The 12874-nt window shown below is 38.8% G+C and overlaps 1 long non-coding RNA gene across 2 annotated transcripts in view; it reads right to left on the bottom strand.

Moving 5' to 3' along the window:
• LOC129035055 (uncharacterized) overlaps positions 1 to 12874 on the bottom strand; it is a 373137-nt gene that overhangs the window by 322340 nt on the left and 37923 nt on the right. The gene's annotated exons all lie outside the window — the stretch shown is intronic.

Here is a 12874-nt window from a genome sequence, read left to right as displayed (position 1 = left end):
TTGAATAAAAACATTAATAATACATCTCTACAAATCTTCATTCTCACAGACTCTCCCTATGCTGAATCTACACTTAAGTGAACAATTCGTTTCCTTGGTATTATTTCTAAACCTTTTGCAATGCATCCTCTCCCCCAGTGACCTATCTGAGAACCACATGCATGCCCAGCTGCTCCCCTACTGTCTTATTCCCCAGTTTTCACAAACTTTCACTAAAGGATACACTTCCTAGAGAAATGAGGAAGAACGTTGCCCAAGAAGTAGAAGAGGGTGGATTCTGCAACTACATGTCACCATTTGTCCTCACTTTTAGCAAATCACTGAAACTCTCTGGACATCATGTAAAGCATCTGTAAAGCAGAAATTGTAATATCTTATCTTTCTAATATTAAATGGTCCCTGAGTTCTCTTTCAACTTTAAGACACACACACACACACACACACACACACACACACACACAATAGAATTTAAGCCTTATCTAATATAAACTTCATGTTTCAAACATGGGACTACATGCTTCAACTATGTTATTTAGTTAACAAGTTTAATGTATCTGGTCCTCTCCTATCTGACAGGTCTATTATGAGAAAAATATCAAAAAAAACAAAGTACTTTAAAGATCTATAAAATATCATCTATAGGAGAAAACAGTTATTATGGAAAGCAAAACAAAAAACATAATGGCACATAAATGTCTGTTAGGCAGAAGCAAAGACATATGTGGTCAGAAAAACATACCCTGAGAGGCTGCCTGTTGGAGGAGGGTGAGGTAGGCATATGTTTGGAGAAACCAAGACAACAAAAAAAGGTCGCTAGAATTTTGTTAGCTAAGTCAGACTTGAACAAAAATGTCACCTATGGGGAGGGTCAAGCAGAGGAGGGGAGAAAAAGAATGAAAGAAGTATGGCCAAACAGCATGATGAACATCAGAAGCCTCAACTAAATTTGTACTTCTCACTTTGACTTGAATACAAGTCCTTCACACCTGTATGTTAGAAAGCCTGCTTCACATATGGAATCCTGATGTGAGTAGGTTTTCACAGCAGAAATTGTGGAAAATGGCTGAATTCTGTGTTTCGGTGCATGCATTATAGCCAAAAGATAACGAAGTCCAGAAACAAGATAATCTCTAAACTGAAATAATTCAGAGAAAGTAGGACCTCAAAACCACAGGATAACATGAAATAACTTAGAGCATGAAAATCTTAGGATAGGTGTTAAATTTACTTTGGATTCAGGTCTGAACCTAATCATCTGAGATGATATGGGCCAGGTTACCAACCCCACCTGATATTTGAATGAGGACAAGGATGATGATCATGATTATGATCACAGTCATAGTGGTCATGAGTGGCATTGGTATCAAGATAGTTTGTACTTCCATAGAAATGTGTCACTAAGGAAAGAGAAGGATCAGTAAGCCCTCAGTGATAGAAAAGGAATATTAATTAAAAAGAAGAGCCTTTCAACCAATGTAGTTAGTAAAAACTTTGAACCAAAAAATTACAGATCATTTATAATAGAAAACATAATTTGGGATAGAAGAGTGGGGAACATTCCAGAAAAGAAATGTGAGACCTTGAAGAAGATGCTATGAGATTAGACTACATTTTAACATGCACAACAAGATCTCATAAAATTAGCATTCCTTTTTGAATCATAATTATTGTAACATTAAAGGAAATAATTGAAATGAAATAGTAGTCTTCTTCAATAAATGTCTCAGCTACTATTTCAACTAATAGAGCAGATGCATTTCCAGAACTCATTTATAATAGTAAGATGAAAAACCACATAAAATGAAGGTGACTAATGTGATAGGGAGAAAATAAAAACTGGACTTAAAGTTTCAGGATTTAAATTCAAACCCTTACTTAGTTATTGAAAGTTATTTCTTGCATGTCTATATGTCTGAGTTTGGATTATATGCAAGAGTATAAACACAACTAACCTGGTCACTGCCCTGCAGAAACTCACGGTCTACCGGGGTAAACATGAAAACAGACGACTTTATTACAGCTTACAAATGCTACCTTAAAAATGTGAGCTGTAAATACAGTGAAGTATGGCAATAAAGAGCACTGACTCAGAAGCTAGACCACCTGAGTTCAAATTCTGGCTTCAGTAATAAATAACTGTTTGATATTGAGTGAATTACCTAACATTTCAGTGCTTGTCTGCTGTGTTATAAAATGGAAATGCCAGAATTGCCTTCTGGGGTTATTACAAGGATTACATAAATTGAAAATTCAAACTACTTAAGACAATTCCTGGTGCATAAAGAGGACTGTGTTACCACCATCCTCTTCACTAACCTCCTCCTGTGCTGCTTCATCATCATTGCTATGGAAACACTGAAATTGGAGGAACTAATCTTGTCCAGAAAAAATAGAAAAAGCTTCACAAAGTAAATGGCATCGAAAGTGAGTCTCAAAGTATCAGCTTTGCAGGTGGAGAAATTGAAAAGTATGTGCCAAGTAGAGTGGACCACACACATCCAAAAGTAAAGAATTAGGACAAGCCCTGCTGAATTGTGAGGTACATGCATGGTGAGACTGAAGAGGTAAGATAGAACAAAATAGTAAGAAACCACACGGATGTGGTGTCTTTTATGTAGGTGAATAACATAATATAATTTATTTTCTAGGATGATGACCCTGCTGTCTCTATAGAAGACCCTAAAACCTCAGTGGCTTTCAACAAAGAAATATTTCTCACTGCATTACATGTTAGCTGTAAGTCTGCTGCACCTCCATTCCTTGCCTTCCTCATTCTAGTAGCCAGGCCAAATGAATATCCCTCATTTGGGGCATTCTTATTCCCTCAGTAGAGGGCAAAGGTAGGGGACAGAACTACATGATGGCTCCTAAAACTTCCGTGCCATGGTGGCATTTCATTTCTGCTCACATTTTATCGGCTAAAATGAATGATATGGTCAAGTCTGATGTCAATGAGATAAGGAAGTCTAATCCCCTCAAAGGGAAGAATGCCAGAAATCAGGTGGTGGCAAAATCGGACTTCAGGTGAGTAGGGAGCTATAAATCTCTTATGGGGAAGAGCAAACATTATTTTGAAAAATCTATTATCTTGGTTATCTATTATATACATATTCCCTGAAACAGCAGCTTAAAAATTTCTTATGCTCATGAATCTCAGGTGTTCACCTAGGGCTAGTTTGGAGTAAACGAGTGGCTTCATTCACTTGATAGATTTCTTAGCAGAAATGGCCTAAAGGTTAGATTCAGCTGAGCTTCTCTCCCTCTCCCTATAGTCTCAGAGTCTCTCCATGTGGTTCCTCCAGCAGGGTGAGTAGTGGTCAGACTTATTGATGCTCGGGGCTTCAAGAGATCAAGGTAGAAATCATCAGTCCTCTGAAGGTCATAGTGTCCATTATATTCTGTTGGTGAAAAATGGGGTCACAAGCCAACCTAAATGCAAAGGGAGAAGAAATTAACTCTAACTCTTGACGGGAGAGGGTCAAAGAATCTGCAGCTATTCTCCATAGATATAAAGGGCAGGTAGGGACAGACTAGGGAGCTATTTCTGAGATGGAATAAGAAGTATATGTTGACCATCTAAATGTGGAATGGATAAGAACAAATAGAATTGCAAAGAAACACTATCGAAGATAAGGTCATTTCTCCAATATTCAGATGAAAGGGCTGAAAGAACTCATATCACAAAAATAAAAAATTATTTTACATATCCTGAATTATCCAATAAATTAAAAGGAAAAATTTTCTATCAAGATGGGGATCACATCCAAGAGATTTATTTCAAGATGTTATTTATGTATGGTGCTTGTAAAAGTGCTACAAAAACATACGAAAAAAGCATATGTTAAATCAAAATAAACTTTATTTTAGAAAGTCACTTTAAGTATGTGGTGATATAATTAAGCCTTATTAATATGCTGTTTGTTTAACAGATTAAAATGCATAAGAACCATGTCCCATTCATCTTAATTAGAAAATATGCTTGTCACAATTATTTGCTTTATATTTTCATTTTTATGAATATTTTGAAGCTATCCATTGACGCTATTAGGATCAACCTTCCCCTTGGTTTGTAGTTCTGTGATCCCAACGCCACAGCTCTCTTGAGGCACTACGCGGCATTTCTCACCTCTCTGCCAACGCCTGGCTCTTAGATCTGTTTTGGGGCTGAGAATAGCTACAAGAAAATAACTGTAAAGATTTTAGTGCTCTCAACAAGGACGTCTTTCTCTCTGATCTTCAGATTTCAAAATATTTTCTATCCCAAATATTGTACACGGCCATGGGTGTGAGATAATAGATGCTGGTTGACATAGAATATCAAATTCTAGAGATCCAAGAGATTTTTGAGATTACTCTCTCCAGTTGTTTGTTTGTCTGTTTGTTTGTTTGTTTGAGACAGGGTCTTACTCTGTCACTCATGCTGGAGTACAGTGGCACAATCACAGCTCACTGCAGCCTTGACCTCCTGGGCTCAAGTGGTCCTTCCACCTCAGCCTCCTGAGTAGCTGGGACCACAGGCACAAGCCACTACTGCATGCCAATTTTTAAATTTTTTGTAGAAACAGGAGTCTCCTTGTGTTGCCAATGCTGAACTTGAACTCCTGGGTCCAAGTGATTCTCTAGCCTCAGCCACCCAAAATGCTGGGATTATAGGTGTGAGCCACTGTGCCTGACTCTCCAATTTTTTCCAAACTCAATCATTCACTCACCACTTTCTGTATGTTGCACCAACCACTAATACCTTTTTCCTATAAATTGACTTACAGTTTTTACTTAATATATTTTAAGAGAAAAAGTATGTATTGCTATTGCAGTGGAAAATTAGTTGAATTTGCCATAAATTGTTGGTGATAATACAAATGAATACACTGAAACAAAACAATATTACTAATGAAACAAAACGATATTGCTAAATTCTAGCTCAATGTTTTTGCTTGCCAGAGGCGTGGAGCCTGAGGTTTCTTCACATTGTTAGAAAGGAGATTCTGAAGCTTGAGATTACCAGGATCAAACTGAAGTTTTCTCCTTGAACCAGAAGAATTAGAAGAAAGTTGTAAAGACATAAACACCTTTTACATGTTATCCAAATGGACAGTGCCTGCGATGCACCACAAGTCATTTTGTTATTTTTAGTAGCAACGGGTCCTTGTTTGGGAAACATTTCCTCTTCCTTTCCCCTCATTAAAGACAAACTTATTGAGTGTATCTTGTATCCAGATCTTTATTTCTAATTCTATTCTCCAATAAAAAGAACCAAGGTTCCTTGAAGAAATGGCTGATTCCAAGACCAGGATGGGAGATGTACCATGTGACTCTGGAGCATCTCGTAGTGGAAGAAAGTAAAGAAGTTCTTTACAAAACACAAACACACACACACACACACACACAGAGCAAACCAAAACACAATGATGGGGTATATTAACGTGACAGAAGAGCCAACTGAAAGAGCTTCCAATGGTCAAACCTGGAACAATTTGAACAACAAAATAAAGTAGTACGGGATTATACCCCATAGAATGAAATAAATATCTATGAGTCCATACTGGTTAAAATAAATGATCAAGTAAATAGGTTAAAAGAGATAGATCTCCCATGCAGGAGAATTCCAAATAATTGACGTAAATACTTCACCCTCAGGAAGGTGAGGCATAACTCACCACTCCTTAAGTGTGGGCTAAACATAGTGACCTTATTCCACAGTATGAAAAGTGGGAAAACTGTACAGTGGAGGAATCTGACAAGCATTACCTCAGCAACAGAGAGACAACAGCATTAAGTTAGGAGGATAGTATATACCCTTGATAGAATGTGATGAGAATGAACTGTTATAAATAAAGTTTTGGTGCTGCAAAAGAAATAGCACTTGAATATAAAATTTTCTTTTTAATCCTCAGGAAGACAATTTATTTCTACAGAAGGGTGCGCCCTCACAGATGAAGCAATGGTGAGCACACACTTGGACAAGGGAGGGGAAGGGATCCCTGACGCAGGTGGCCCCTGCTGCTGTGTCATTCCCCTATTGGCTAGGGTTAGACCGCACAGGTTAAACTAATTCCGATTGACTAATTTAAAGAGAGTGATGGGGTGAGTGGTTTGGCGGGAAAAATGGTTACGATAGAGCAGGTAATCGGAATGAGTCAGGGTGGAGTAGGTAATTGAAAAAGGTTGCTCTATGAGGAAGTTAAGTTTAAAAGTAGAAGGCAAAGAATTGAACATACTAACATACTGATTCTTTGAAGAGAAAATTTAGAACTCATATCTAACAGAACTTTACCTCTGTTTTCTCCCTCCAAGAAATCTACAACCCTAGTATAATAATGACAAAACAACAGACAAATCCCAATAGAGGGGCAGCCCACAAAACCCTGACCAGAATACATAAAACTATCAAGACCACCAACAGCCAAGAAAGCCTGAGACATGACAACTGAAGTAATGTGGTATCCTGGATAGGAATCTGGAACAGAAAAAGGACATTAGGTAATAAGAAAATTGAAATGAAGTATGATTTGAGTTAATAAAATAATAAACCAATAATGTATTGATTCGTTAATTGTAACAAATGTACCATGTTAATGCAAGATGTTAATAACAGGGAAAACTGGGTATAGGATATGTGGGAATGTTTTGTACTATCTTCTGTACACCTAAAACTCTTCTAAAAGTAAAGTTTATTTTTGAAATACACATTTATTTATGTATTTAACACATATTTTTCAAATGTCTAATAGATTCCAAGGTCCACACAAGATACATGGGGCACAAACATGGTAACTACTCTCATGGAGATAATGGTGATACAGAGAAGTTAAGTGACTCATCCAAGGTCACACAGCTAAGAAGAAAGAATAGTTGGAGTTGCTGCCAGACCCAAGATTTTCCACTCTATGGCAGCCTAATTCTTTCCATATTCCTGACACATTCAAGAAGATATTCCTTGTTGAGCTACTTATAAAGTGCAAGTAAACTTTTAAATAAATCAGCAAACATTTATTAAATTTGTACCATGTTCTCAGGATAGGACTACTTGCCGTGGGTGAAAAAACTGAACCTGTAGTCTCTGCCCCCTAGATAGGTACACTCTTTCTGTGATTATTAAAAAAGAGCACAAGCATAGAAAATTTAAGTATGACCCTCAATAAACTTGAGGGGTAGGGTCTATGAAACAATAATAGTCAAATAAATGGAAAGTTTCATAGGAAAAGATGACTTGAACTTAGCTATTGCTCTAAGTAGAGTGTCATTATGCTACAATGGCACTTATTATAGTGATTATTGACACTTATTGATACTTATTGTGGTGATCAAGAGCATGATCTGAAAAGCTAGACTGCTACAGTTCCAATCCCAGCTCTTCTTACAAAATGTGTGATCTTCATCAAATTATATAAGCCATCTGTCTTCCTCTATTATAAAATGTAGCAATAATGGTACACTTCAGATAGGGTTGATTTGAGGACTCAGGGTTCCAGGAGAAAAAACAATGACCCAATCACCCTAAAAAAAAAAGTCTAGGAGAATTTATTTCCAAAGGGGCTATCATCAAAGACATGTATACGGGAAAACCACAAAGAACCTGGAATTCTTAGCTGTTGACCTCTTACCATCCCTAGACTAAGGGATGAAAGGAGGGGGTTTTTACTGAAGCCCAAAAGGAGAATCATGTAGTCTGTTTCCTTGTGAAGACCGGTGTCCTTTGATGAAGCCAGGGAATTAACACTCAGATTTCGCACTCTACCTTCCTTCTAGTTTCTGACAAGTCTCTCTGGTGCCCCTACCCAGCAGAAAGTAGATGACAGCCTTTTTGATGTAGCCCATGCTGGTTAGTCTCCTGGAACAAAGGGCAGAATGGTAGCTCTGTAAGGACCATCATGAACTAATATGTATAAATAGTTAAAACATGTCTGGCACAGAGTAATACCCAATACATAATAACTATCACTAGTATTCGTATTACTTCTATGTTATTAGTGTTCAGCACAATTTCCAGCATTTGGTAGGAAATTAAAAACATTCAAGTAATGAGTAGAGGAGGACAGGTACAGAAGCAGGATAGGAGTTGCTATAGGATGTTGATACAATATAAGTTATAGTCACATATATACAATCGATCATAAATACATCATTGAAAATGACATGAGTTTAAATGAGTTGGAATTTTAATGTTAGAGAATAGTGAAAGATAAACTTGTAGGGGTAGCTCCTGAAGTCGTTAGAAAACAAGTCACATTATTAAAACACATACTGTTCCACACAGAGAGACAAGTTAGGAAGTAGTTAGGGGTAGTGAGGTACAAGAAAAGATTCAAGCTTTGAGACAAAGAAATATGTTCACCCAGATCTGTGTGACATTGAGCAAGTTCCTTTTTTCTCTGAGTCTGTAATGGTTAATTTTATGTGTCAATTTTACTAGGCTATGAGATGCCTAGACATTTAGTCAAACATTATTCTGGGTGTGTCTGTCAGGGTGTTTCTGGATGTGATTAACATTTGAATCAGTAGACTGAGTACAGCAGATTGCCCTCCCTAATATGGGTGGGCCTCATTGCAATCAATTGAAAACCTGAATAGGAGAGAAAAAAAGGCTGAGTAGGAGGGAAAACCCCTTCTGCCTGGCAGCTGAGCTGAGACTTTTGTCTTTTCCAGCCTTCAGGCTCAGACTAAAACATGGACTCTTCTTGGGTCTCCAGCCTGCCCACCTTTAAACTGGAACTTAAGCTATTGACTCTCCTGGTACTCAAGCCTTCAGACCCAGACTAGAGCTACACCATGGGCTCTCTTGGTTCTCTGCACTGCAGATCTTGAAACTTGTTAATCTCCATACTCACAAGAGCCAATTCCTTATAATAGCTAGATACAGATATAGATAGATGATATAGATAGATACAGATGATATAGATACAGAAATTGACCTCCTGTTGTTTCTGTTTATCTGAAGAACCCTGATTAATACAGACAGCACTAGTACCCTAATTTAGAAAATAGAGATTGTCAGTAAGAGTCGGTGAGTAAAATCCTATGCAAAGCAACTGACACATAGTAGGCATTCAGTGAATACGTCTTTTCCCCCTGAGACCTGAGAGATTGAAAGCACAGCCAGTAAAATAAAATGGAGGGCTATCTTTCTAATAGACATCCTTCCTGCCTCTAGTCTTTAATAGAGTCCATTAATATCTATCAAACATTCCTAGGAATGGAAATATAAAGCCATGGTTGCTGTATATGTGGCAGCCTAATGAGCCAGCTGCTCCCAGTGAGGCAATAATTTACTCAAAGGTCCCAAAGTGTTGAGTTAAGCATGAGTTAAGGCAGCTTTCCAAATTGACCAGTTCTTGCACAAAGAGATTGCATTATTATGCTACCCTTTCTACGTAATTTGCTCACCAAGGCTCTATGCAGGATAAACCAATATGATATCTGCCCTCTAGGACTTTTTCCTGCAAGGAATTCAATGACAGATTTCATCACCCCAAAATCATGAAGTCAGCTCTCTTAGTTCCAGGCCAATGGACTTTTTCTAAACTACAGCATTCTCAGACCAAGCCATGTATATCCATTTCTCGGGGAGGGGCTACAGTAAGGATGACATTGGGCAATTTCTCAAGTCCCATTTCTCAGTAAAATGACTAAATATTTGTGCACACAGGAGCTTTTTTACGTTGACCAATCCATAACAGATGATGATGTATATCACTTAACAGTGATGGAAGGCCCAGCTGCAGAAGTCATTTTCTGGAGTCAAGGATTGCAGCCCCAGGGCTAATTCAGCAAGAGACATATTTATGATCTTAGCAATGGGACCAGAAGGTTCTCTGTCCCCACTTCTGAGCCTGGACAGTGCCTGCGGAGAGACTGGATTGCATTTTCTTCACCAGTGCTTGATGTTTAAACACATTAGAGGGACTTTGAGAGCCAAAATGACTGAATAAGATGGTACCCCAAAAAAGTCTCTAGTAGAAAGAACCCTATCTCAGAAAGCAGAAAACTAAGTTACCAGATCCCTTCCAGTCCTAACTGGCCATGTCACCTTGGGCAAGTCACTTAATTTTTCTGGGATGAAATTTTGTGACCTGAAAAGTAGGTTAATAATATCGCTTCAACTTCAAAGCCTAGAGCAGGTAAGTAGGTTTCCTGAGATTCCTTTCAGCTCTGGTGTATCTAAAATTGTGCTTTTTATTCTGGGTGAAAGCAACATTGATCAGCATTCGCATATTAATACTTGACAGATTCCCTTTGTATGGTGCTTTTGCTTTTCCTAAGAATATTTACGTACATTGATTGCTTAATTCAATACACAGCCTTCCTCTTAAAACTAGGCAAAGCAGAATTATCATTCCGTTTGACAAATGAGAAAATTGAGGTTCAGAAGGGGTAAATGACTGACCAAATGTTGTTCTCTCATAAAAGCATGCACTGCTGCCTCAGTCCTTTAGGGCTTACTTTTCTCTAGGTGGCCTGCAACTCTCTCTTAAGCACTTTGTTCGGGTCTCTCCGCTCATTTGCCACCTTCTTAGAGATGCCTTCTCCGACCACCCTAGATAAAACAGCAATACTGTATGCTTTCATTTTGCCTTATTCTTCTTTATAGAACCTAATATTTTAAGATAAACTCATCATTTATATGTTTATTCATTTATTGGTCTTTTGTTCTTACTAAAAATTAAGGCTTATAAGTACAAGACTTGATCAAATTTGACTCATTCTTACATTCTTAACACCTAGAATAATGTCTGCTCAGTAACAGTCCCTGAATGAATAATTGTTAATGATATAATGAACAAACGAGGTGAAATGGGGAAGGCACTGGAAACTTTGGTAATTGTCTTTAGAAAAAAAAATGAAAGTAGCCTTTTACCTTAGCTATTTGAATTTTGGTTCATTTTCTAGGATATCTTCATTAATTTTGTCTGATACATACTTTTTATCTCACTTTCTGAAGAAAAATTAGGCAGTTATTTGATACTGTTTAAAACTATCTCTTTTCCTTACTTTATGAAGAAATATATTTTCCAAGTTCAGGATTCATAGTACTGATCCTTGAGACAGAATATGAACATAAAAAAAACAGTGGTTTCTAAACTGGCTGTATATAAAAATCACCAGGGAATATTTTTAAAACTCAAAATTCCTGGGCCCTACCCTTGGAAAATTTTTATTCTGTGGGTCTGTGGAAGAACCAGAATTTGTACGTTTCAAACATTCCCCAGCTGATTCAACTGCACAACCATGTTTGAGAGCTATTGAGTCATATCACCTGTAAAGATTCCTTTCTGTTAAATGTTGTTATCTAGGACTTGAGCAAGCTTCCAGGATGGTTGAGTTACAGCCACAAGCTTTGCTTAGTTAGAATAAGAATCATATCAGCCTTAGATGCAATTACAAGAAAACTTCGGCACAGGGATCTCCGATTACGTGGATAGAGCACAAAGGTCAAGCAGACATATTTTTTCTTATCCTAAAGATCTACCCTCAGGGAGCAGGTGCCTAATTATTCTTCTGGGTATGACATGAGGTCCCCAAAAAGAATACTGTTAAGAACAAAGCAGAATAGCCCAAACCTAGGAAAGAGGATTAAGGCAGAAACTTGGCTCAATGCACTGGTCCAATGTGATGTATAGGATGAAGGTAAATCTGAGAACATTTATTCCACCCTCTACAGATATTTACTGAGCATCTACTAGGGCCTGGGGACACACCAGTGACCTGATATGGTTTCTGCCCTCCAGAAACTTACACTGAAGTGTGAAAGAGAAATACACTAAACATTGCAATACAGAAGAGTAGGGTTGCTATGGGTAAACATTGAAAGAATGTCTAACTCGGTCACGAGATGATGAAAGTTAGCTTCAAGCTAAAACCCGAAAGATGAGTAAAAGTTGACAAACGTTTAAGTTGGTTTTTTTGTTTGCTTGTTTCCTTCCTAGATGGTGGATTAGAGGCTTTCAGTGTGCCTCAGCCACTTGGAAATAGCAAGATAGTTCATCAAGATCAGCTCTGTTCACTTTAATTCAAAATGGAAAATTGGAATCCTCCAGAATTGTGAAGGACACCCCAGATCCCAGGCAGGAAAATATGAGCAAACAGCCCTCCTGATGGTGGCTAGCTGATATGAGTGAAGCCCCAGTACATGAGGAAAAAGGGGAGCCTCCTTTTGTGACTCACCTTTCCAGTGGGGACCCTAGCAACCCAAGCAAACATAAAACACTTTGCTTCTCTAAGCCAGGGAGCTAATTTGGGAAGAGGCTTGAGGTCACTGAAAGAGAAAGACACTGGGATAGGTTGCAGGCATTTTCTCAGACCTAGGACGAAAACAGGATGCCATATTTAATCCAAGCACATACAAAATCAGTCATTCTTTGGTGACCTGGTACTGTGGCCATGCAGGCATATTGGTCTAGGGCCAGAGGCTGCAGCATTTGCTCTGGAGTGGAGCAGGGGGCTCCACAGCCAGAGTGGTGGTAAGTGCCGCAGTAGTAGGTGATGGAATTGTACTCTCCCTGAGGCCTGAGGTGGGAGGAGAGCTGCTACAGCTGTGATTTCTCCTGGGTGACAAGGCTTGCAGTCAGGGACAGCTTGGTGACCTGGAATGAGTCTATGGGTGCTCTCCTGAGATCATGGTACAGTAGTGCACCCTCTGCTCCGGCCCCAGGCAGAACTCCAGGCATTAATCTCCAGGCATTCAGAGCACCCAGAGGCATGGACTGACATCCTGGGTTGCCCCACCCTTTCTGTGCAGAGATCTTGGTGCAGGTGGGGCCCCAGGCAGATCCAGGTAGATCCTCAGGCAACCCATTGCCTGATCCATCCAGGCAGATCTCCAGGCACTCAGAGCACTCACTCACCTGCCAGCAGACTGACCCACCCCACCCTTCCT

This window comes from Pongo pygmaeus, chromosome 3, assembly GCF_028885625.2.
Source record: "Pongo pygmaeus isolate AG05252 chromosome 3, NHGRI_mPonPyg2-v2.0_pri, whole genome shotgun sequence".
NCBI lineage: Eukaryota > Metazoa > Chordata > Mammalia > Primates > Hominidae > Pongo > Pongo pygmaeus.
This window is presented reverse-complemented; position numbering and strand designations above follow the sequence as displayed.